Below are 26,343 nucleotides of genomic sequence, written 5' to 3' on the forward strand. Positions count from 1 at the left end.
CATTACTTTGCATTTATCAGCATTGAATTTCATCTGCCATTTTGTTGCCCAGTCACCCAGTTTTGTGAGGTCCTTTTGTAGCTCTTTGCAGTCTGCCTGGGACTTAACTATACTGAGTAGTTTTGTATCATGTGGAAATTTTGCCACTTCACTGTTTACTCCTTTTTTCCAGATCATTTATGAATATGTTGAATAGGACTGGTCCCAGTACAGACCCCTGGGGGACACCACTATTCACCTTTCTCCATTCTGAAAACTGACCGTTTATTGCTACCTTTTTTTCCTACCTTTTAATCAGTTACTGATCCATGTGAGGATCTTCCCTGTTATCCCATAACAGCTCACTTTGCTTAAGAGCCTTTGGTGAGAGACCTTGTCAAAGGCTTTCTGAAAATCTAAGTACACTATATCCACTAGATCTCCCTTGTCTGCATATATACGCACACATATCATGGAACTGGAAAGGACCCTGAAAGGTCATTGAGTCCAGCACACTGCCTTCACTAGCAGGATGATGTACTGCTTTTGCCTCAGATCCCTAAATGGCCCCCTCAAGGATTGAGCTCACAATCCTGTGTTTAACAGGCCAATTCTCAAACCATTGAGTTATCCCCTCCCCTCATGCTTGTTGACCTCCTCAGAGAATTCTAGTAGACTGGTGAGGCATGATTTCCCTTTACAAAACCCATGTTGACTCTTCCCCAACAAATTATGTTCATCTATGTGTCTGACAATTTTGTTCTTTACTATAGTTTCAACCAGTTTGCCCAGTAATGAAGTCAGGCTTACCAGCCTGTAATTGCCAAGGTCACCTCTGGAGCCCTTTTTAAAAATTGGGGTCACATTAGCTATCCTCCAATCATTTGGTACAGAAGTGGATTTAAATGGTAGATTACAGACTATAGTTAATATTCCAGCAATTTCGCATTTGAGTTCCTTCAGAACCCTTGGGTGAATACCATCTGCTCCTGGTGACTTATTACTGTTTAGTTTATCAATTTGTTCCAAAACCTCTGCTAATGGCACCTCAATCTGGGACAGTTCCTCAGATTTGTCACCTATAATGACGACAATTACCCCAAAAGGGAAGTGGAAAAGAGAGATTTTTAATTCAAGACAACACAAATAGTTTAAAGTAGGGCAGAATCGATGTATTTCATAACAGCAGGGCTGCCTCAGGCTGAGAGATGAGTTTATTTAAAACTCCCAGGACTAAGCTTCTAGTTGCATACAGAAATTGCGAGAAATGGGCGTGATCAGTGTGAGCAGTCATGGCATACACCGACGAGGGGGCACTGCAGGCACTGGACAATTTGATTTTTAACTGAAATATGGACCAAGGTATCATTCATTCAACCTTACTCTTTTCCAGATCATAGACATTTAGTTGTTACCTTTAACCTGCAATGTAAGAGAAAGCATAAATTACATATTAACATTTTCACCTATGTCTCTGGTGCATTATTTGTCATGCAATGTGATATCATTCTATAATGATCAATTTAAGGCAGTTGTCATTGATTCTGGACTTGGAAGAGATGCTTTGTGTGAATTTTGTTTAAATTATTGCTTGGTGGATAAAGTTCTCAGAACCACTTATAACTCCCTTAGATGAGTACATTCCATTAGATGCTCAAGTGCCATTAATATATATATAATAGATAGTGTATATATGGACAGGTACGTGAACCTATGGGTAAAAAAATATTGACTACAAGGGAAATTTTAATTTCCATTTGGGGTTTAGTAAATACAGTGGTGTACAGCACACTCATACGTTAGTTTTAATTCCATTTTGGATTGTAAATGAACTTCAAGCACATCTCTTGAGCCATCTGTTTACTGAGTTATTAATAAAATATACTTAGCAAGTGCTTCATTACATGGCAAAGTGAGGTTATACTTGTTAATTTCATACACATGGTGAGATCTCATGGTAGATATTGTGGACCCTGATTTCTGCTAGTAGTAATCACCTGGCCCATATGTTAATAGTGTCTTGTTTTATTAGTGTAATTATGCAGCATTACATGCTTGTCTCTACTGCTGTTACAGTGTGCTAGCTGAAAGAAGAACAGGAGTACTTGTGGCACCTTAGAGACTAACACATTTATTTGAGCATAAGCTTTCGTAAGTTTATGCTCAAATAAATTTGTTAGTCTCGAAGTGCAACATGTAGTCCTGTTCTTTTTGCAGATACAGACTATCATGGCTGCTACTCTGAAACCTATCAGTGTGCTAGCTGTAACCTGCACAGCAGCCTCGCTCTTCCTCGGGCCTGTCTCAAGACAGTGAAGTCATCTTATTAACATATTCGATTTTATTTTTACAAATCTGAAGAGAACCATAACAGGTGAACTGGGTGAAGTGCAGCCTCTCTTCTGTTGGAGCTGTAAGGCACAGGGCTACGTTTGTTAGAGAATTTATTTTGCATGAGTAAATTCTCTCAGCTCTTCAGAAGACACACAACAAGTTAGAAAGAAAGTGAGTGAGCCATTGGCTTCCACACAAACGCTGAGTCACAGCTGGACCCGGGGGAAGCAACGACTGGGCAAAGGTCTGTTAGCATACACAGTGCCTACTACAATGCAGCCTGGATTGGAGCCAAACTTGGTCCATCATTTGCTTCCCTAGTAGGGTAGACAGTGTTCCAGGAGGTGTTTACCCACCCCACTCTGACCACTAGTGCAGAGGAATAAATCTTGGTCACCTTATGAAATGAAATATTGTTTGCATACGAACATCACAAACCCAGACTCCATGGCCCAGATACTGAGCTTGCGCGACTCAGCCTAGCCCCATTGATTACATACTGATCTGCAGTAGCAGAGGAACTGACCCAGTGGGACTTAGCAGTATTTCCATGGGATTCGGTATTCTTAGTCTGTAATATTAATGGAACAATAAAACTATGGATCCAAGGACTGTTTTAAGATACAGACAGTGTTTGTAAATTATAGCCAGCAATTTCTTCTTCCAGAAGATCAAGAGTGTATTTAATTGTTCAGTTATCAAGCATACAATTATAGAATCATAGAAGATTAGGGTTGGAAGGGACCTCAGGAGGTCATCTAGCCTAACCCCTGACTCAAAGCAGGACCAACCCCAACTAAATCATCCCAGCCAGGCATTACCCATTATTCTGATAAGCCTGTCTTCAGGAGAAGTTATTTGCTGGGAATTTCTGATTAGAAAGGATTGGAATTACCTGGTTTAGCGACATGCATTGGGCAAGTTGAAGAGTGTAGCTAAGGAAACAGACATCTATAGTTTTGTTCCAAACAGAAGAAAGGTCCCATGTGAGGTCTTCAAGTTTCCCGCTGCACCTTTCAGAACCCACTTTGGAAACAGTGTCTACTCCTGAATCACCTCCTATAGTAGATGCTGAACTGACCTCTTCTCCCTTCTCTGAAACTTGAACCTCATCCCATCACTTGAGTCCCTCCAGCTCCCTGGCCTCCATCCCCAGTGGTCCTCTCCACAGTCAGGCCAACTGTTGCCCCTGTCTCCTGCTCTCAGAGATCAGAGATAGTGTAGTGGATTGATTACCTACACCTGCCCTAAGGGGTTTAAAAAGCAGCTTGGGAGGGCTTGAAAGCTGCAGCTCTAAAAGCTGGGCTGATTGGGGAAGCAGCCACAGCTGGGCCATGGCCCAATCAAGCCACAGCTGGCCTGTATAAAAAGGCTGTGAGCCATGAGCCCAAACAGTCTCCCTGTGGCTGTAGAGGGAGAAGGGCTTGGCTGATTAGAAGCTGGAGACAAGGTACCTAGAGTGGAGCAGGGCTGGGGAAAGGCAGCGTTGCTGGAGAGCTCCAGTCTGGAAAGCCCTGGGTCGCAGCCTTGATAAAGACCTGGACAGGTACTGGGGCTATAGAGGGGTAGCCAAGGGTAGGCAAAGGTAGCAGGTCCAAACCCCCTTTGCCAGTGATGAATGGCGTGTACACTGCAGTCTGCCCAAGGGAGTGGGGGCTAGATGGTGACTGGCAGTAGCCATATTCTGAGCCAAAGCGGGGGTAGTGGGTTAGGGGTTCCCCAGGGAAGGGAGACTCATATTGGTGGGGTACTGCCAGGGGGCAGCACCTCAGTTAAAAGGGCACCAGGGTCCTGGGAGGCACACGGGGGCCAGAGGACAGGCAGATCAGCAGCCTGCAGAGGGTGCTCCTGGCTGGAAAGAGAGCTAATTCCTGAGGACAACCAGTAGGAGGCGCAGCAGGGGTGAGTCTGCTCGTGTACAGGGGAAAGGGAGGCTCTGGCATTCTGTGCTGGTCTCCAATCTACGCCCACCTCCCCCTCCATCCCTGGCACCTCTGCACATGGCACGGGCCTCTGGCAAGAGCGAGGAGTCAGGAAAGAGCTGCTTGTCTCTAGAGAGAAGAGGGTGTATTTTAGCCACTGGGAAGATGGACAGTCAGGAGCTATTTGTCTCTGCTGTGAGATGGGTTTCAGTGAGAGAAGCATCACCTGTAGAAACAGGAGGCTACTCTTACACAATATAACCGCATACATCGACTAGGTAAAGAATTTAAATCATATTGTCTCAGCATTTCCTGCAAAGCAATAGCATTTGTCTAGACTGCCCTGGTTGCAGTCTGAACCTCACCTTGCTCATTTTACTGGGCCTACTCTGAGGCCATAGTGCCAGGATTTGGGAGCCCTGTCCATCTGGTCTGGCAATCAGCTGATGTACATCACCCCTGCAGAACTCAGCAAACAATCAGTAATCCAGAATGTAATTGGAAATGACTGGCCCTGTCAGAAGTGTATGTAGTTCCAATCTGAGATCCATTCCATAGGCTTATTGTCAGGGCCCTGCTTACCCACAGATTTTGATGAGAATTCACCCCCCCCCCCACCATCTGTAAGAATAATATTCCAGAATCTCAGCTTTCGTTCGGGGGGGGGGGGGGAGATTTTTATGCTTGCAGAGAGAACCATGAAAGTGTAGATTTAATATAAAGTCAGCTACAGAAGGCTTGAAACAATAGCCAAGAGAGGTCTGAGCTCCCCTTTTGCTCCCAGGCTGGTGGACACCGAGAATCTGGCATCTTTTCCTGATACCCAATGATTCAGCCTTTTTGTTTTGGAATTCCCCATTTTGCTGCAGCGAGGAGCCTGCCATTTTGCTTTCTGTCTCCCAGCCCTGCTGGGACCTGAATGGATGCTGGATCTTGCTCTGTTGCACGTTGATTAATTTTATGTCAATGAGTGTTCTCAGGCACACACCGTTGCAGTATCTGGTAATGGTGTGATGAGAATGAAGGGAAGTTCACTGAGACAGAATCTATTAAAGTGTCTGCAGAATCCAGTCCCATTGTACCATGGGATACACAGGACCCAGCCTGTAGTAGTGACAGCCATGAAAAAAGGAATCAGGAAAACGCAGTCTGCTAAACATTTTGTCTTTCAGCTGTAAAATACAAATAGGGTGTGCTGGGCTTTGCCTCAATCACAACCTTGTACAAGTAAAATCTTAAATTATAATTAAACGTAGGGTGCACTCGTCCTGTGTAAATATGGTAATTGGTTCATAAATTTATAATGCTGTTAATTGGTTTGTGATCTCTTGTAATGTTGGAATGCGTGTGCCGCTCTCTCTGGAGACTCTCCTGTAGATGGAATGCTGTATCTGAAAGGGCTTGCAACATTTTTAAAGGAAATTAAAATAGTTCATTCAGCTGATGATGTTCAGAAACTTTGATTGCAAGAATAAGGAAATAGAGACGTGTCTCAGCTCCACCAAAATATTTCCTTCTGGGAACCATCCTGTAGAGAATGCAAAGTATTTCACTCTGCAAACTTGAAGATCTGCTTTTCTTCATGGCCCTTATCCCCCGTGAGCTCTAGAGACCAATGCTGAACAGTCACATGATACACAAGATCTTCTCCAGATCACAGCACCAGAACTGCCCTGTATCCTCCCCTTCTTCAGAAAGAAATGATTTCAAGACATTTGTGCAGACACCAGCACACACACACAAACACACCAATTAATGTATTTTTAGTGCTTAAATGTAGATTTGATTTATATTAGGAAGCATAACTCTGTAGACTTCAAGAACAAGCAACTCCATTCAGAACGCCTGCACCATTCAGTAGAGTTTCCATAAATTATTCATTTCGTTGTTCATTTTGTTCCTGTTCAAGGCTTGTTAGAACAGTGATTTTTACTTGAAAGGAATCCTTAGAGGCACCTGTGAACAACTGCAGGTTATTTTAACATTTTGCAGTGAATCAGCATGTTGGCCTAACAGTCCCTGTCAGAAATATAGGATCATATTTACATAATCTAACCAGGCCATGATGTTAACCTATGTGGAATGTAAGATGTTAATTAGCCCATAATATGTTTTAAATCATGCAGTATAACTGATTACATTAATGGAAACAAATCAGAGAATAGCTAAATCCTTATACAATCGGTGCCTTGCCTATTGGATCCAGCAAGAAAACAGTCCCTCAACTCAATCTGAGCTTTAATGGATAAATATTTGGCCATGACTGTAAACCTACAACATCATATTTACATACACATGTATACATTTTCATATGCAAATCAGTGTATTATGTGCAGAAGTGGGTAGTGAGAACTGTAATTATCCAATGTGTGCAGGTAAATGGGGAGGGGGATGACTGCACAATGGGGCCAACTGGCCCTCAGATTTTTTGTTCTTTAAACTTGGTTTTTCTCTTACCGAGGGAGGTTAAACTAGCTTCGAGGCAGTACCAGCCCTCCCAGTCTCTGAGGGAGCCAAGGCTCAACTGAACTTTGTTTTTTAAGACAGGCAGAACAGATGGCAGTTGATAAATATTTTTGGTGCACCTCTGTGTTTCATGGTTTTATGTGGGGCTGGTGGCACCAAAACACTGCAAGAAGCATCCTGCTCACGTTGTAGCTTCATGCAAGTGGAGACTAAGGAGCAAGCCTGACCTTGGGAAATTTCCAGTTCCCTTTCTAGAGTAAAGACGAGAGCATAGACAGAACAAAGCTGTGACATTTTGTGAGAGAAGGAGCTGAGCTCTGGGGTAGCTTACCAGGGCTCAGAGAAGTGCCTGTGGGGAAAGTCTCAGAAAGAGTCTTTAGGGTTGGTTGAACTCACATGCTAGTTTCACACCTGTGTAATTCCATTGAATCCAGTGGAGTTACTTCAGATTTACGCCAGTGAGGAAGAGCAGAATGAGGTTTCTGTCCTTCATTAGCTCCAGCCGCTCTCTCGTAGGTGAGTTTCTAATCAACTAGCAGTTGATAGTTTTCCAGATTGGTCTCCCAGCCCTAACCCAACCTTATGTTATGTACTAGGGCTTTGTCTTCATTACCCAAAGAGGTGTGTTTTTACAGGGGATAACAAACCTGCAGTACCCATCCCACCATACAATCCGACAGGAAACAGGGAACTGTAGCGTTCCTGTGAGGTAGACTAGGCAAGCTCAACCATGGATGGGGGTTCTGTGTGGCCCTTGCCTCGCTACTCCACAGTAACCCAACCGATGCCTGGTCTCCACTGGGATTTTACAATAGGGTAGCTAACTGACAGTCATAGAATCATAAAATATCAGGGTTGGAAGGGACCTCAGAAGGTCTTCTAGTCCAACCCCCTGCTCAAAGCAGGACCAATTCCCAACTAAATCATCCCAGCCAGGGCTTTGTCAGTCACTCTTCCATGGTGAAAGACTCACCTCTTCTGAAAGGAAGACAGCCTTAGTCACCTCCTTTGAAATCAGCTCCTTCCAGATTGTGCTGCTTTTACTCCAGGCCTTCAAGGAAGGGGTCTGGGCATTGTTTCCTGCTGGTTTGAAGGGTGTATGTAACGATGCCATAACAATATTTTAAAATGGACTATTCTAGTGACTATTTCTAGGTAAGGGGAAAAAATGCCCCTATTTCTCTCTCTGTTGCTACCCATACAAAAGTCCAGTGTAGTCCCAGAGTTTACAGGGACTCACAATGTTGTGCAGAAGTTGCCCCAATGTGTCATACAGACTTGATCATACAGCCAGAGTTATTTATTTTATTTCTTTCCTTTTGTCCAACACAACCCTAGTGCTCAGAGAGTCTCTCCCACACCTTGCCAGTCACAGTGCCAATGTAACCAAAGGGATGCTCAGACAAAGATCTATTTCGTGCCTCCTCAACAGCCTGAACACAAAGAGGGAAATGAGATGGGCTTTGCAGCATGTGGGAAGAGCAACAAAGCTGTGCTCTGGAGGAGCAAGGGTGGGGGAGTGAGTGAACCCTAAAGCCAAGGAGCGCTCACTAAGAATGTCCATTGGTCAGCTTGTTAATACACTCAAGTTATAGAGTTTAATGCCAAAAGGCACCTTAGTTCATATAGTCCAGTAGTTCTCAAACTGTGTGTCAGGACCCCAAAGTGGGTCACGACCCCATTTTAATGGGATCACCAGTGCTAGCATTAGACTTGCTGGGGCCCAGGCCTAAGGCCAGCCTCACCACCTGGGGTCAAAGCCAAAGCATGAGGGCTTCAGCGCTGGGTGATGGGGCTCAGCGTACAGGCCCCATGGCTGGGGCAGAAGCCCCTGGGCTTCACTTTTGGTCCCACCAGGCTTTAGAATTGTCCCTCCGCCCAGGGCAGTGGGGCTTGGGTGGGCTCAGGCTTCAGTTCCCCCGACCTGGGGTCATATAGTAATTTTTATTGTCAGAAAGGGTTCACGGTGCAATGAAGTTTGAGATCCCCTGATCCAGTCTGAGCTCCTGTGCATCATAAGCCCCCCCCAAAACTTGGCTTTGACTAAAGCATGTCTTCCAGAAGGGCTTCTGGTCTTGATATGAGGACATGAAGAAATGGAGAATCCTCCGTTTCCTTTGAGTTTCCAGCACTGGTACTTGTTATGCCTTTTTGCCACAGCCCTGGCTTGAAAGCTAATGTTCAGGTGCTTGTCCACTCTGACACATAAAACCTTTTCAAAAGACTCAGTCCCATATTTTGTAGGTCTGGCCTGCATTCCTTGTTCCTAGATGCAGGACTGCATTTTGTTTGACCTCACCAGCTTACCAAACAGCCCAGATTGCTCCATACAAGTGATCTGTCCTCGTCAGTATTTACCACTTCACTAACCTTTATGTCATCCAAAAATTTAATCAGTGGTGATTTTATATTTACTTAAAGACCATGGATCAAATTGTGGAATAGTGTCTGGCCTAGTACTGATCCATGCAGAACTCCAGTAAAAACAACCCATTCAATGATTCCCCAGGGACAACTACTTTTGGAGATATGTCAGTTTGCCATTTCTTAAACCACTTAACATGTGCTCTGTTGATACCATAGAGTGCGAAATTTAATCAGAATGTCATGCTTTACAAAAGTCTGTATATATTAGATCTATGCAGTTACCACTATCACCCAAACATGTGATCCTCTCTAAGAATGCAATCAGATTTGTCTGACAAGAGCTATTTCCCATAAATAGGTTCTGTGTGTATGTAGCTACATGACAGGTGGAGGACATCCTTCAGTTTCAAGTCTTATTTTCTGTACTTGTTTAGCCAGTTCAAAGGACTCCCCTCATTGCAACTTGTCCTACCTGAAATTCTGCACATTCCATCCTGAGCTGATGCTCTCCATGCACTTAGAGAGAAGATCTCCAGAAGGAGAAGGGGGAGCTGAGCAACAAAATAGTAAAAACATGAAAGAAATTGGGGTGAATGCACCCATCCCAGTCCCGTCCCGCTGGCCTGGAGCCCAACAGGGCCAGTGTTTCACCCCAGCAGAGTACAGACCTACATGCAGAAAATGGCGTCTCCCTCCAATGGGTGTCTCAACTCTCCAAGATGCAGGAAACAGGTTTGACTGAACTATGCTGGTGTGGCAGAGATCCCGCAAAGCATCTCCTATAGAGATACTAGGTTTGCAAAGGCTATTGTTGGGGGCTTCTTTCTATGTTTCTGCTTTAAAAGCCTGCACCATTTCCTGGCACTGTAGCTATTATCTGTTCCCAGCCAAAAACAATTAAGAACTACAGCATTGGCATGATTTAAGAGAACCAAATGAGCCCAAAACAAACCCCATGAGAGCAAAGGAACAGACAGAGAACAAAGCCTTTGCCAGCTGGCTGAGCAGCAGAGTGATGTGGGGTAACAACAAGCACCGCCCTGAAGTTTCAATGAAGAAGGAAAGATGGCAGGAGGAAAGCTCTACGTCACCCAACAAATGGATTTAAAACAGGAATTAGGGGAAAATATACCGACATTGTGTTGTAAATGAAGGTTTGAAGATCCTGGCAAATGTCTGTGTACATGCACAGCTCAGGAGGTGGCTTTTTGTGTCTGAAACATGAGATTTGCATGTGTGAGCTCTAAATAGAGATCAGAGGTTTGTATTTTCTCCGTAGTGAACAGACAGCGGAGCATGGTACGTGACTACCTGAGTAAAGCAGAAAGCGGCAGGAGGGCACCTGTTTCATCCGCAGCAGGTGAAGGTCAGCGCAGAGCAAAGAGAGAAAGCATTTCCCAACAGCTGGCTTAAACGTAGTCTTTATTGCCTCAGCACTCATTGTAAAAATAAGCTGCTGTGATGTTCTTAATCTACACCCTGATCACTGGCATTTGTCAGCTTTACAGTTTTCATTACACAGCTGCTTCCATTTGTGTGAAGAGAATGAATGAATGAGAATGGATAATACAACAGCTGGCTAAAACAAAGAATTGGTGCCATGGAAGGTTTTCTATAACTGGAGAAGTGGATTTGAGACAACAGATACAAAATATGACTTCTCCTGGAAAACGTCATGTACAATGAAAATAAAAGCAAAGGAAATTGCTCAAACAGTTGGAGACAGATTATGGTTGGGCCTCTCCACTCCCAAAATGTTAATGCATCAAAAATACAGTAGATTATATTCCCCAGAGTCCAATAGGATGGGAGCAAGCCTGCTAAACACAGATCAGTCATCTCTTGCACTCATAAGAGCAATGTTTGATTGCACCAATCTGTCACATACAACTGTACAAAATATTTAATTGCCTCATAAGTAAAATATTCAATTTTAAAATGGAATTGCTGGAAAATGTTTGCAAAGATTTGACTTTGGCTCAGCTGCCAGGAACAGAGGAAATGTATCATAGGTGAATTGTGCTTTCTGGAGTGGATTTCACTGCATTTTAATTTAATCATGCCCCCTGGAGTCTTATTCATTTATCTCACGGATCAGTGTGCTCAACACCTCTGCTCTCAGATATCAGCTCCAGTTTACAGTGTCTTCAGCCTTTTTGGCCCTTTTCCCCAGGGTCACAGATTACAAAGATAGCGAATAAAACAATATGAACTTTACAACAGTCCCTTGTCCACTTTTCATATGCAAATAAGGTATCTGCATCTTCATTTCTCCTGAAGTTTCCCTGCTTGTGACTTTGAAAATATCACAGCCCCTGAGCTGCAAAATCTGACAGTGACTGCAAGTTGCTGGAACCTGAAGCCACCTATTGGGCTCTGTTCTAGTGTGCTTAGAATTAACCACTTGTAAGTGGTCTGAGAGCAAAGGATGGTGAAAAGAGGAGACAATTGGTCTTTCCCCAGTTTTTAATGCTAATGAATTACTGTACACAGTTGATGAGAAGGCTAGGGGCCAGGGCGAGCTGCTGTATCGCCGTTCAGGCACAGCTTGTGCTGAGGCCTATACTGTATCTGCATCAGCAGTGACTGAACAACATCGAGCAGCTCACTCTCCTTCATCCTGTGTCCCCATTCTAGCAGCCAGCTGTTAATGCTCACACTGCATTTCCCACACTGCCTAACAGACGTGCAGGGGACATTGAAAATCTCGCTAAACTAAACGTTTCAGTTTTGTAGAAATCTGGTTGTAGCCAAAATTAGTATAGAGATTTGAGGTGAAAGCAACAAGGACATGGTGGGATCCCTGCTCCTCTCCTTCTGCTGAGAGAGAACAGCCCTGGCTTCTCTTTCTCCCGCCTCACTTCCCAAGACAGGAGAGTGATGTGGGAGCAGCAGGAGGAGCTGGAGTGGCTGGGGGTACCAGCTTTGCACCAGTGGGCTGAGCAATGATAGCACTTCCTGGTGAGATGACGCTGCGGCACCAGTTCTTATCCCAAGGGATGCAGTCACTGCTTGGGCATTCTTGGAGAACTGTGTAAATGTAGGTCTGGTTCTTTCAGTCTCTAGCGAAGAGGCATACCCCTCCCCCACATCACCATCATCCACCCCACCACCTGCAGCATATACCCTGCCACCCACCCACAGTTTATCCTCCTGCCCTCGGCATACACCCCCCATCCTCACCCATGGCATACAGCCTCCACCATCACCTGCATCATAAACACCTCCACCACCTGCAGCATGTACCCCCACACACTTCCTGCAGCACACACCCACCCACCAACCCCTCACGGCATACACCTACCACTCCCATCACCCTTGGCATACAGCCCCCACACCCACCACCTGTGGTATACACCCTCCCATCCATGGGATACAGCCCACACCACACCTCGTGGTATACACCCACCACCACCATCACCTATGGCTTACAGCACCCGCACCTACCACTTGCGGCATACACCCACCCACCAACCCCTCACAGCAAACACCCACCACCACCATCACCCATGGCTTACCCCCCATTGCCTACGGCATACTCTCCCCCATCTGTGGAATACAGCCCTTCCACCCCTCGCGGCATACCCCACCACCACTGTCACCCATGGCATACAGCCCACCACCTGCAACTGACACCTCCCCACCCGTGGGACAGAGCCCCCACCCCCACGGCATACACCCTCCACCACCATCATCCTTGGCATATCCCCCATGGCCTGCGGCAGACACCCCCACACACACCCGCACCCACATCATACCCCCACCCCATGTCAGACACAGCACCATCGGCACTAATATGCATCCTGGTGAGAAAGTCTCAGCTGAGGGGCCAAGGATTCGATGGGGAGTGGGCAGAAGTTGCTTCTACAGGTCAAGGTGGGGTCAGATTATCAGGGCAGCTGGTAGGGAAGCTCACCCTGCTCCTGGGCCATGGGCAGACAGGGCATTCTGCTCTTCAGAGCTGGCAGATGGTCCCTTTCACAAAGACTAGGAGAATTACAAACCTAAAGAAACAATTTTCTGCTCCCTGTAGTTTCTCAAGTCACTGGCCCCGCTGATGAACGGGAGGCTGGACTGTCCAACAGATGAGATACAGTCTGTTTACATAAGTGGCTTCCAAGAGTGAACTGCTCCTGTAGCTCAGGCCTGCTGGGTGTGGCACTGTGGCACCTCGAGATCGGAGAGCCTACTATGGTGTGGGCCATGCATTGAGACCCCAGGTTTGATCTTAGCAACCAGAGCTGAGCATGGTATTGCCAGGTGCCCCGGCCCATTATCACAGGTCTAATCACAGTGGGCTGGTGTCATGCTAATGACACTATAAAGAGACAGAGGGGTGGGTGAAGTGTAAATGGTAGCCACAAATGTGCTAAAAACAATCACAGTCTGGATTTTGCAGAGAGACAAGCAAAGCAGCCCCACACCCTACAGGGGACATGCATTTGCAACGCCATTCTTTCACACTGGTGCCAACGTATGCAAACCAACCTCATTAGCACTGTCTCAGTGGACAAGACTTAATGGTTCCAGATAACAAGCAGGCCGCGTTTCTCAGGAGGCTTCCAAAGTACAGTGGTTGTGGGTATCTCCTTTGAATTCCAAAATCCAATTGGCATGCAGAGGTTGGCACTCACCAATGAAATCCAGGTTGTTACAGGTCCAGTGGACTCAGGTATTCATGAAGCCCAGTGAAAATAGGTGCCATGCAATCCACTAATTAAGACATGCAAGGAAAGGTAAGATATTGGCCTTGTTGTAATGCTGACTGAGCAATATTCAAGAAGATAACCTTTTACTAAATTTTAAATCCTATCAACATGCCACAAGTCAAATGGATTAAAAAGGGAAAAGAAATTATACAAAAGCAGCTTAGAGAACTTACCCAAACAACCAATATTCATTAAACCTGTAAAGCATCCACAGGAATGCTTGTATTTATCCCAGAGGCTCTGCCTTTATCCAATTAAATCAGAGAACTGTAGCTTTTGGGCGTAACTGAGTACAAGGCTCAGCAGACATGGCTAGCATCTTATACCAGGGACCAGAGTCCGTTCTTCTGGCAGAGTGGGGTAAAGCCAGGCTCACTTCATTCGTTGCTGGCCTTCCTCCCACGGTTTGGCCAGTTGCAGGATCCAGTCTTTCCTGGAGAGGGAAACGCACTTCAATAACAGGGTGCCTTTGGCTCATATCCAGCTTGCCCATTACTTGTCAGGATTAAACCTGAACTCAGCCTCAGTTGCTGATTTCACTGCCAAAACTAACAGGGCTCAGGGATACGAGTGATAGTCCTTGGGAAAAGTACTCCCCTCCCCCACACCATCCCAAATCTGTCATTGCCACACAAAGCCCGCCCAAACCTCTTTGGTTCCACACACACTCAGCACCCCAAACCCTCCTTGGTTGCTCAAAGATGCCCCTCTAAGGGCCTCTCCTGTCATGCAGCTGCTCTGCACAGGTGCTGCTCTGGCAGTTCACTGGACATCCTGGAGTCTTGGCTGATCCTGAAGAGGAGCCCTTGTGGCCAGCCCTAGCTTGGCACGTGGGAAACCTGAGTTCAATCCCTGCTGTGCCATAAAGGCCAGGGGTGATCCTGGGCCTCAGTTTCCCTCTGTACAGTGGGGTTAATAGCATGGCCCTGCCTCACGGGGGTTGTGAGGGTCACCAAGGCTCTGGGGCGCATAGATGCTTCAGTAATGGGGCCATCTTGGTATCTCACATAGGGAGATGGGCTGGGTGATCAGCTGGTGAAGGAGTCTCTTGTCATGCTAACGCTCTGCCTTGTAAATCTGTTTTATACATCCGTTGTATAATGGCTGCAGGATGGGAGCAGCTTGGTGGGACTTGCCTGTAGGCAGCCAAGCACATTGGATGTGAGGCCTGTAGGTGCTGTCAAATTATAAAAAGCAAATAAATAAGGAGATAAATATTAGTTCTCTTCACTACCTCCCTAGGCAAGTTGTTTCAGAAGTTAATTACCCTCAATACTGAACAACGAGGGTGAGTGCCACTAGAAGTGAGAGGGTTGATACAAAAATCACAGGATGTCAGACCAGATGCTGATAAATTGTCCCTTCTGGCCTTAAAATGTATGAATCTGCTCCCAGCTCTCTCACATATATATTGCACGCACACACATGCATGCATAGAATAGCCAGAATTTCCAAACCTATGTGCCTATGTTTAAATAAGTCCATATTTAAGCACCAAAGAAAGAATTACCAGGTTTACAGAGGTCTGGTATCAATGAAAACTTTGACTAGAATATAAGGTACTTGAACGGCCTCACATTTGCAGTATTCCTCACTGACGTGTTTGCATGTTTGTGTACGATGAGAGAGAAATGACACACCATAAAGGGATTAGAAAGATTATTTTCCTTTCAATGAGACTCTTATGGCGAGTGATCAGCAGAGCTGGCAGCAATGTCAGTAAATGTTGCATTACAAAATGTTTGCAATCTCCAAGTTCTTTCCAAATCCAGAGCACTGAAATAAAATGAGAGAGACTTTCAAGATCATTAAGTATAAAATCCCCAGAGCAATTTTTCCTTCCATGCAAGTCTGGATGTCCGCACTTTGCAGTTCTTTAGCCTGGCAGAAAAAAGAGCCCGCAGGCACACTAGAGATCAGTACTAACTTTAGTCCATCATTCTCCTTCTATTTAACTGTGACCCTTTTGCAGCTCCATCTATCTCCTTCCTGTTTTCCTCACTTGCCCTACAATCCATCTCTGATGTGTTTGACTACATAGTCTCCATTGCCTTTTCAAATTGTATAGGAGTGCCTTTATACCCCCATACATCCCTGTGTTATTCCCCAGAGATACCTTACTGTAACCACAGTGTCTGAGTGCCACCCAGGCCATCTGCACATTAACTTGATCAGATTAGGCTGTCTCATTATCTTCCTTCATCAGCTGCCATCATACAGATCGGGTGGTATGTTACATGCCAAAGAATGGCAGCATCTTGCCCAGCAATCTGCCTGAGCACAGTATTACAACCTACAGAATCTTATTTCTGTGGAAGTGAAGGAGCTTAGGAGAATCCTGCTGGTGAGACAGAATGAAAGGGGAGAGGACACTGTATGGGAGGCTCTGAGGTGCTGGGTCTTCTGCACAGTCACTCCAAGATGCACTCCTGCAACTGTGTGAGATGTTTGGATATTTTACTAATTTACCGGAGCTATTGCAATGTATGGAGAGGTGAGTTCTGCTGACTATCGTAAGGGATGCAGGAGCAGTTCAGTGGCCCAAGGGTGTACCATGAGCTCTGATTACATCTTGACTATTCTGCACTCCTCTCCACCCCCCACCCCCACCCCCCAATTAAGAGCAGTGCTTGTGAAGGTTTGTAATCTGTGACCAGCTCTCAGTGGGTGGATGAGAGTTGCTGTTTGACGGCGCCGGCACTGGCCCTTGGGCGTTAAGGCATTTCTAAGTGTGTTCTATTGCAATGCCATGTGGTGTCTGGGCACAGAGCTTCTTGTAACGGGTTGCCCACTTCCCGTGGATCCCACTTTGCAATGCAGCTAATGGAAAAGGGAAAGTAACTCTGGATTCTTTCCCATGGTTTGTGCTGAGCCTTGGGAAAAAGCCACTTTGCAATGCAGGCCCTCGGCCCGGGGCAAAAAGCCCAGCACTTGCTGCAGTGCAATGCAGGCCCTTGGCCCGGAGCAAAGAGCCAAGCCTGCCTGGTACAGCAGCCTGTGGCGCTGACGGTCAAAGGGGAGAGTCTCCAGGGGCGCCACGTTCGCAAGCTGACTCCTCCAGGTTCAGTGCTCAGGCTGCCTGGGTGGAGTGGTGCTTGCACAAAGGACTGGTCTACACTGGGGGGGGAGGGGTATCGATCTAAGACACGCAACTTCAGCTACGTGAATAGTGTAGCTGAAGTCGAAGTATCTTTAGATCAATTTACTTTGGGTCCTCATGGCGCAGGATCGACGTCCGCGGCTTCCTGTGTCGACTCCGCTACCGCCACTCGCTCCAATGGAGTTCCAGAGTCGATGGGGAGCGTGTTCAGGGATTGATATATCGCATCTCATCTAGATGTGATATATCGATCCCCGAAAAATTGATCGCTACCCGCCACTACGGCGGGTAGTCTGGACGTACCTAGAGACATAGCCCCCAGATCAATATGCTTGTAATAGATGCTTCTCGTTACTGGAGCTCAGAGGAGATGCCCTGTGTGGGGGTAGGCGGCTCTGGCTCTGTATTCGTGCAGCACCTTGACTCTCGCAGGGCCAGGATCATCAGCACACGCTTTTCTCAGGATGCTCAAGTGGCAGCCAGGTGAGAGACACCACCCTGAGGACACTGAAGTGGGAGTTGGCATATTACATATATAGAGAGAGTGCACACATGCCAGTCCCCTCACCACGCTTATCACCCCTCCCTCATCTATCTCCACTTTGTCAGTATCTTTCCCGCAGTGTGGTGCCCAGACATGAGCGCCATGTCCCAGGGCTGTCTCACCTCAGCCGTATCTACCAAGGCGTTACCCCAGGCCCGTGTCGGGAAGGGGCACCCCTAAGTACGCAGCTAGAAACCGCTTTGGCTTTTCTTAGCTCATTGCAGACTCCTGCCCTATTCACTGTGCAGTGTCACTCCTAAGTCTCTGCTGGCACTACTGCTTCTTAGGTGCGCTTCTCTTGAATAGCCCCAATAGAACCCAGATCAAATTTCAGTCTGTAGTCTTCTGCCCTTGATTTAATCTCCCTCCCTGTGCATTATTCCTCTGTCCTCTTTCAGTCTCGTCTCTTAGGGGACTAAAATGGAGTTCCAGGGGTCTAGGAGCTCACAGACAGGCTAATTTCCTTTTCACCGTTGGCCTGCATGAGCTGATGTACAGAACAACAGTGGTGCAGTGACATTACTCCGGATGTTAGACACGCCCCCATTCATTCCATGGACCCTAGTGACTGGCACACCCCCAGGCATGGCTGCAGTAGCAGAGTGGTGAGCGGATAGGAAGACATACTGACAGCTTGACTAACCAATGTATTTGAGTATTTTAAATACTGTTTACACTGGGTGGTGTGTGTTTTAGATCTTTGCTTCCTAAGCAGTTGCGTGGAGGGTGACTGGACGCTGTTGCTAACACCCGGATTCAAGATTTAACCCAATAATCCCTGGGTTTGACCCAGTGCGCTGCTTTCCAGACAGCCCTGAGAAGACAGCCCCGGCCTGTGCTCCAGAAGAACACCATGCAAAGGAACAGGAAAGGGGATGGTCAGAGTGGTGCGGAATTCACCCCATCAGTTGTTATACAAGGGGGTTGAGATTTGGTTCGCTGTCCTGTTGCATAAACAAGACAGATGTGGGGGGGAGTAATTTCCTTAAACAACACTTAATGCTGCTAATATGCTTTAGACTACACCAGGGGTCAGCAACCTTTCAGAAGTGGTGTGCTGAGTCTTCATTTATTCACTTTAATTTAAGGTTTTGCGTGCCACCAATACATTTTAACGTTTTTAGAAGGTCTCTTTCTACAAGTCTATAATATATAACTAAACTATTGTTGTATGTAAAGTAAATAAGCTTTTTAAAATGTTTAAAATGTTTAAGAAGCTTCACTTAAAATTAAATTAAAATGCAGAGCCCCCCGGACCGGTGGCCAGGACCCAGGCAGTGTGAGTGCCACTGAAAATCAGCTTGCATGCCGCCTTCGGCACGCGTGCGATAGGTTGCTTGCCCCTGGACTATACCCTGCCAAGAACTGGTAAAAACTAAATCCCTGCTCAGATTCAAAATCTGGTTCTCTGGGATCGACATCCTTACTGAAACTCGCCTTAAACTCTGGAGACTATGCAAGCAACAGTTCTGGGAAAAACAAATCACACTCCTCCTTTATAGGTATCTCTTCTGACTATATTTCTATTGACATAAGTTAGCATGGATTTGTGTGATCTCCCTAGGGGAAAACATTTACTGGTTGTTACAGCTGATTATTCTGGTAACCCAGAAGTTGAAACGGTTAGCATAATTTATGCCCACACTTTTCTACCTAAACTAAACAAGATTGTGTCAGACTATGGCATACTTGCTGTTATTAAAACTGACCGTGGTCTTCTGCTTCAAGTTCTGCAATGCTCAGCTGGAATAATACTTTGGTTTCAAACATCATAAACTTACTCTGCATTGGCCACAAGCTAATGGAGAAGTTGAGAGGTTTATGTGAACACGCAAAGCTCTATGAATTACTGCAGCTGATGGGTTGGATATGAAACAGGAGTTATTTCATTTTCTTCGCAGTTATCGAATCACTCCTCACTGTCCAACTGGCCTGATGCTAGCAGCTGTCCTGTTTGGTGGACAACAAAATTGCCAGAAACTGAGATAAGAGCTGATGATGAACCTCTACATCAACAGGACAATGAGGCAAAGCTCATCATGGAAAAAAAATGCCAACCATCTTTCAATGTGGGAGATGTAGTTCTTGTCAGAACCTTTCAGCCTCATAGCAAACTCTCCGAGCCTTTTTATCCCTACAAGTGCCAGCTGGGCTCCCAAGGCAACCCCCCTCTGGGGAAAAAATGAGACAAATTCGAAGAGAAACAATTTAAATTAATCAATTCTCTGTTGACTCACCATTTCAGTAATCTAGGAAGTCTGGTGTAAGCACAGTTTAGTTCCTGGCTTTCCCTGGTTGATTCTCCAGTATCCTAATAACAAACATTGTCATTTGCTATACCAGTGCTAATTGGGTATTGACAAAACGTCTTGGAGCATAAAGACAATTAGAAGCTCATTAAATGCATCATAGAGTCTCTTGCAAGCTATAGGGCTCCTTCAAGAGATAATTCTCTTTTTTGAAATCACTTCTCAAATTCCCTTGAAATAAAGGCTAGGAAAAAGTCTTAGAGTAAAGTGAAAACAATCTTCAAATCCTCCAGAGATAGGCAGCTAGAGCTGATTAGGTTTTTCCAATGGACTCATTTTCTATCAGAACATGCTGTTTCATTGACACTGAAACGCTTTTACAGGACTTTTGACTAAATTTTCAACAGTAAAAGTTCAAAATGATTCAAAATCTGCTATTTTATTTTGACCCATTTTGTTTAGACTTTGTTTTGTTCTGATTTGTATAATATATTATACAATTTTATTTTTGTTACCCTCTTACATATTATCTTTAATATTTATTATATAATGCTCCAACTATCAAAACACTCTGTTTTGATAAGGTCATTCCAATGTTTACACATAATTCTCTTCAGAATTTTGGTTTCATAACAAAAATTCAAAATTTTGCCTCTCTGTCCTGATTTGGCAGGAAAACAAAACTTTGAAATGTCAGAATTTCCCATGGGATGGAAATTCCGTTTTTCAGCCTGCCTCTCAGGTAGCTGTTGCCATAGGTCCCCTAAAATCTGTCAACATGCATCCCACCGAGGCCTATTTCCCTTCTAGTGCAAGGTTCTAAAAGGAGTGAGTGGCTGGTCAGTCAGATCTGGGCCACTGCACCCTAGCATGTGTCTTGGAGGGGCCATAGAGTCCGTTATGTGGATCCAGAGGCCCAGCATACCTGCAGAGGGGGCGCAAAGTGACAGAGGGCATTCTTGGGGTTTCCTAGCTGCAGTCACAGCTGCAGAGGCATTGTGCTGCCGCCCTGTGGGCTGGAATCTAAATTCCAGTCCCCCCGCCCTCTGTCTCATGGAGTTCCTGCCCAAGCCTTTTACACAGGACTTCATAGGCCCAGTTTGAATAGGAGTAGAGGAACTCCATGAGAACAAGGGGTTGGGGACATGTTCACCTTACGTGGCTGGGTAAGCAGTACAGATGGGAATTTCTGACTGGATGGGGCCTGGTGTAAAGTCAATGTGTCAAAACAACTTTCAGAATATTAGTCAATGTAAACTGGCATGCAGAGGTCCAGAATCCTGACTTCCTGTGGAGATGGGCGGGATATAGGTTCACAATCTGCATGTCTACAGTGTCTTGCTTGTTCTGCAGTTGCTTCTGCATTACTGAAATTTGATTGTTTCCTGGAGATTTCCTAGTAGAGGCACCAAGCACTAATCTAGATCAAATCCAGAGGCCAGGCAACAACTTTAAATAATATCTTGGATGAGAGGGTTACGCATACCTAGAGGTAGGACAGGTGTGGTGCAATGTTTTGTCTCTTAATGAAAGTACCATAATCTTCTTCTTTCGCATGAGACCTGAAAAGCAAAGAGCTGGCATTATAATTGCATTTTAAGATTTGAAAGTCATCCTACTGCTTCTGGGGTAGCTAGCTGGATCCCCCTTGTACCACCACTGTACGCATACATGGGGCAGTTGTCCGTGGTGTGTCATATGGTTTGTTCCTCACCACAACCACAATTTGGTGATTCTTTGATTTTCCATTTGTGAGGAAACATCCACACCTGCGTTGTCCAGACATGGTCCAATGTAGTCCTTTGCCTGTGGGGAAGGCAGAATCCCAGGACTTCCATTTACCATAATATATTTCACATTCATGTTTCCAATCCTATTTGACTGTGATATGCAATATATCTCAGAACATTTCCTATCTTGTATTAGAGAGCTCTGAGTACACTGTACAGTAAAATGAGATCTGGGCAAAAAAATTCAGTCAACTTTTTTTTTGCCACAAAATGCAGATTCAGATCAACATTTGCACATTTGTTTTGAATTTGTTGAATTGTTTGGTCAAAGAAAAATCAAAATGTTTTTATATTTTCCAAATAAAATGCTTTGATTTTTCCAGCTTTCATTTCAAAATTTCTTTTTTATTATTTTTAAAAGGTAAAATCCTCAAGTGAAATAACATACTTTGATTGACCCAAAACAACCTTTTCCAACTTTTTGGTTTGAAGAAAAATTTTCATTTTGGGTTGACTCAAAACTATTTTTTAGTCCAGGCAGGAAAATCACTTAATCATGCAGCTCTAATAGTAACAACAAACAGGATAATTCTGGGGTCCTCTTCAACATCCCCTTCTAGGCGTTAGATTTTTGTGTCTTCAGTTAAATCACTAACTGCAAACACACCCATAGAAACACTTATTCTAGCACACTACATGAAGTGTGATTATAGGATATAATTAACCGAGTGTGATTGACTGAGTTCAGGAAGCATGATAATACAGAGCATTTCTCATGAGACAACACATTCTGACATCTACTGTGTTTTTTGAAGCACCAAATAACACAAGGAGGACAGAATAGCAACAATGTATGATTTTCATATCACAATTTAACTGATTATTTTGATGCAAGTGATTTCCTACCATGTCCACTGCAAAGCCCTCATCAGACCTCCCTTCTGCTGAGTTCCCCACAGACCCTTGAGGAAGAGCTGGACGGAGGGATGCTGACACTGGGAACCAATGTCCCTTCTAATTTTTTATGTCCATGTGCGGAATGAATTTTGTTATGTACACCAATAAGGAGGTGATATGTGACACATCACCTTCTTATTGGTGCACATAAAACAATCATGTAGTGGGGGTGCGGCCGAGGGCTTCAGAATGTGGGAGAGGGCTCAGGGTTGGGACAGAGGCCTTGTCTACATGGCACTTTACAGCGATGCAACTTTCTCACTTAGGGGTGTGAAAAAACACCCCCCGAGTGCAGCAAGTTACAGCGCAGTAAAGCGCCAGTGTAACAGTGCCCCAGGGCTGGGAGCGCGGTTCCCAGCACTGTAAGCTAATCTCTTTGGGGAGGTGGAGTACCTGCAGCACTGGGAGAGCTCTCTCCCAGCGCTGGGGCAGTGACCACACTCGCACTTCAAAGCGCTGCCGTGAAAGCGCTTTGGAGTTTTGAGTGTAACCAAGCCTAGAGGGTTGGCGTGTGTGTTGGGGGGTAACGGCTCTGGCAGGGTGTGTGGGCTCTGGGGTTGGTGTGGGGCTGGGGATGAAGGGGGCAAGAGAGGGTTCAGGGCTGGAGAAGAGGGTTAGTGTGTGTGTTGGGGGGTGAGGGCTCTGGCAGAGGTTGTGGGCTCTGGATGGGGGTGGGGCTGGGGATGAGGGTTGAGGTGTGGGGGAGCAGGCTATGGGGTGGCGCCAAGGATGAGGGGTTTGGAGTGCAGGCTGCCCAAGGGCTGCGGTGGGGACAGAGGACTCCACCCATCCCTCTCCTGCCACAGCAGCTCAGGGTGGGAGGGGAGACGCCTGTCCGCAGCTGCACAGATTCGGTGGGACTGGGCTTGGCCAAGGGAGGGGCTCCTTTCCCCTGGCCATGGCAAGTCAGGACAGGTCTATGCTGGGGCCAGTGGGGAGAGGTGCCTCACCCCTGAGCCCCTGCACAAGGTTTAATAGGCAGCTGCCCGGCCGCATGCACACGCAGCTTAGAGGGAACTTAGCTGGGCACCACCATTTTGTTGAGACTCCCTCTTTGGCCTCTTTCCACTTGGATTCTCAAGAACTCAGTCTAACTGCAGACTTTGTTACGGAGTTGTTTTTAGTTGGCATGCAGCAGTGCTATGCTGAGTTGATTAGACTTAAAAGCAGGGAGCGGAAGCAGGATGCCTCACAGATCTGAAGTTACACAGACAGCCTCTCCCTTCACATACATTTGATTGAATTTCCTAGACATTCCATTGCACATTGTGGGATTGGCTAGGTTTCTTTGCTGGAACCCATCCGTTACAGCATGCTCCGTCCACCCGCTGTCTGGGTTTGACCTAGTCTTTACCTCATCTTTACATTCTTGACGTATCTTGTCCATTGTTACTTCCAAGAAGTGAGAACTTCCCCACGGTGAATTATTCATGTCAACATCTCTCTGCTCCTTTCCACCGTCCTGCCTCCCTCAGCACCCTCCTTTGCTAAGAATTGAGCTCTATGGGCAAGGACAATGTACAGCTTCCAGCATATTGGGGCCTCGATTCCTGGGGGCTTCGATGTGATAACACAATGCAGTTAATTAACAACAACATCTCATATGAGGGGGAGACCTTAGGGCTTCATTCATGAGTCAGGAAAGAGAAAACTCCCCAGAAAGGCCATTTCTTTGTCAAGCTCTCCACAGCTGTGTTTTGTAATGCAGAGAGGAGTGGGTCCTGCCCATACAGGCTTGTCCATGATGATGTCTTTGAGGTAAAGTGGCATACAATATCAGTTCAAGAGAATCTTTACCGTTCAATGCAAATAGAGCTCAGCTCAAAGGCTGTGGCTCCCAGTAGGATGATAAATTCAGAAGAAACTATTAGTCTACAATTTGCAGTTACAGGCCCACAGTTTGCCACATGTTCCATACCCACCACCACAGCTACAAGGGGCAGGAATCTCTTTGCTGGGTGTTGGGTTTGAGTGACATGGATTCCTGCATATGCTGTACAAATGCCGGACTGAATGAATGATGAGAAAGATGAATATCAGATTATTGATGCTAAAATGTCCCAGGGCAGAGTCCAAATGACCTGTGAATAGTTGTGTTACAAAGGAAGAGGAACAGATGCTCTACTGCTTGCCAGCAAATCCAAGGGTGGGGTTCACTAGCACATCCATTTAGGCATGAAGTGATCCTATGCAGCTATATACCTCCAATCCCTACCTCACTGCATTTCCTACCCCTTACCCCAGACCTTCATTTATCTTTGCTGCACACAGGCATCATGTTCTCCCACTGTAAATAATCACTGCCCCAGTGCTGAAGCTATGCAGGATTGAGGAAATGGTTCCTAAAATTGGCCATTCCTGCCCAGGATTAACCACTGTGAAGTAGCAAATTCATCTCCACACTGGGAGCTGAGGGTGACATGGGAAGTGCAGGCTGTAAAGGTCTCACCTCTGCTCCTATGCACCCAGCATTCGTTGCCTAAGAGGCACACGTGTACGTCTGGGAAGAGATGAATTCACCCAAGCCTCATTCTGGGGCAAGCACATCACATAGGATTCCAGGTGGCACAACGTTGGTACTTCCAAGCCTCTGTCAGTGCCCTAATAACTAACCCTCCTCCCATAACCACCAGCGAGGTCCATTTGTTAATGTTTGTACAACACACGGGCCAGTAGGTGAGAATGGGTAATGTACCGTACGTGAGTCTGGTTTTGAACACAGATTCAAGATTTTATCAGACTAACATTCTAAATGAAGGATAAATCCTGCACCAAATTCTTGATCATGAAGTAATTGTTGGAGTAATAACAAGAAATGTTGTTCAGGTTGAGGAAAGAAAAAAATATTAAAATCTAAACCAACTAACCAAACAACCCTCCCAAGCCCCCCACTGAGTTGCACTTGAGACAAAGTGTCTCAGATTTTTACTGCACTTTTATCCCAGTCACAGAACATCTTTAACCAATTTTTCTGTTAGGATCCCATGTGAATGAGATAAACTAGTTTCACTTCAGCACAGTGTTAAGGCAAAGATTAGGTCACCTGTGGTCAAACTAAGAGCTTTTTAAAAGGTCAGCTACTTAAAGAGAGAACCAGACCAAAGTGCAAAACAGTAAAACATCCAGTGAGGTAAAGGTTTGGTAGAGCAGATTCATAGATTCCAGGCCCGAAGGGACCACTGTGATTGTCTAGTCTGACCTCCTGCATAACGCAGGCCAGAAACTATCCTCAAAGTAATTCCTAGAGCAGATCTTTTAGAAAAATATCAGATCGTGATTTAAAAGTTGTCAGTGACGGGGGATCCACCACGGATACTGGGTAAATTGTCCCAATTATTAATTTCTCTCACTGTCAAAGAAGCACGTCTTATTTCCAGTCTGACTTCTTCTAGCTTCAGCTTCCAGCCACTGGAGTGTGTGATACCTTGTTCTGTTAGACTGAAGACTCTGCTATTAAATATTTGTTGCCCATGTAGATACTTACAGAGTAGGCGGAGTTCCAGGGTTTAATGATGGAGGCTTTCTGCTTCTCGGGAGGACTTCGGTTCAGGTTCCTTTGGTTTAGCTGCTGGCATCAATAACAGTTAAAGGTCCAATCCTGATGCTTATTGTATGCAAACTGCACCACTTGTGCAGAGCCCAGTACAGCCAGTGGGACTGTGCGTGGGCAAATCAGCCGAGCAATGGGCAAGAAGGTGCAGCACGAGGGTCTAGAATAGCCTAGGAAGCTGCATTTCAGAACTGCTTTAGAGGTTAGGAGTGTAATGGAAGCAGCATGAGAAACATAGAACTATGCAGCAGCCCTGGCCGCCTCAATAAAGTGCTGGCTAGAACTTGTGCTGGCCCCTCTGTTCAGGGTGAATGTCACCCTAACAGAATTATGTTTACATGTTCTTGTGCATTTGCGCTTCTTGATACCAGCTGTTCTCCTGTCCTGTTCTCATTCATTCCAGGTTGGGAAGGGTTATTGTGAGGTATGGCTGAGA

This window comes from Chelonoidis abingdonii, chromosome 4 (genome assembly GCF_003597395.2).
Source record: "Chelonoidis abingdonii isolate Lonesome George chromosome 4, CheloAbing_2.0, whole genome shotgun sequence".
NCBI lineage: Eukaryota > Metazoa > Chordata > Testudines > Testudinidae > Chelonoidis > Chelonoidis abingdonii.